This window comes from Schistocerca serialis, chromosome 12, assembly GCF_023864345.2.
Source record: "Schistocerca serialis cubense isolate TAMUIC-IGC-003099 chromosome 12, iqSchSeri2.2, whole genome shotgun sequence".
NCBI lineage: Eukaryota > Metazoa > Arthropoda > Insecta > Orthoptera > Acrididae > Schistocerca > Schistocerca serialis.
The window spans coordinates 79,496,383-79,497,346 of record NC_064649.1 but is presented as its reverse complement, the minus strand read 5'-3'; positions in this window follow the sequence as shown (position 1 = coordinate 79,497,346).

Genomic DNA, 964 nt, shown 5'->3' with positions numbered 1-964 from the left:
CAGCAACCTTATAGGCAATGCCACAATGGATGGAGAATATGAGCGCGCCGTGAATGTCTGGCGGGAATTCAACATCTCCACTTTAGGAAAGTATGCGCGGCTTTCCATGGACACAGGCATGCACTTGGCTTGCAGACGTGTTCGAGAAATTTCGGAGTTTATACATGGTAACATATTCTCTGGCTCCCACCTTTTGCTACACAGCACCTGGGTTGTCATGGGATGCAATACTCAAGAAAATGAAGTACAGTATCGAATTATTGACTGATGGCTTCTTTTCTTTGAGTGAGGGATCCATTGGGGACTTTGCCAATGTATCCATAGGCACATGAAAGCAAACAACCCACAGATGGGTTACAGGTTCAAAGCATTCCTTGATTTGAGTTACATAATATACTTAGAAATATATAACTGATACGAACATGCCATGCAGCATTAACTGCCGATTGGTGTTTCGATGGGTGCCCGAAGACAAATGCAAGGGATTAGGTGGAAAAATCACGGGGAGGTATGGCAGCTGATTCTAATGTAGGGTATGTGGTGGAGGCAGAACTCACATATCCTATTAGTTTGCATGATGTGCACACTGATTTGCCACTGTGTCCAGAGCACCTAGTTCCAAGAGGAGGCTCCACCCCAAAACTGACGACGATGTCTTGCTCTACTCAGCCAATAATTAAAACACTCTTCTCCGGAATGTGAATGATTATCTTGCAAAAGGCTACATCAAGTGTTTACCAAGAGCAAAACTTGGATGAAATGAATGCTTAGGTGCAGCAGCGGCAACCGTAGCATTGTAAATATATATTCCATCTTTGTAGTACTGCGTGACCAGCGAGCCTGTAGAGGATTTTGAGGGATCAATATCGATAACTGTAACTTTTTTTCACTAAGAATTTCTTATTGAAATGTTTTTCATTGTTTTAGCATACATCCAGCAGATGATAGAAGAGACCAAGGAGCA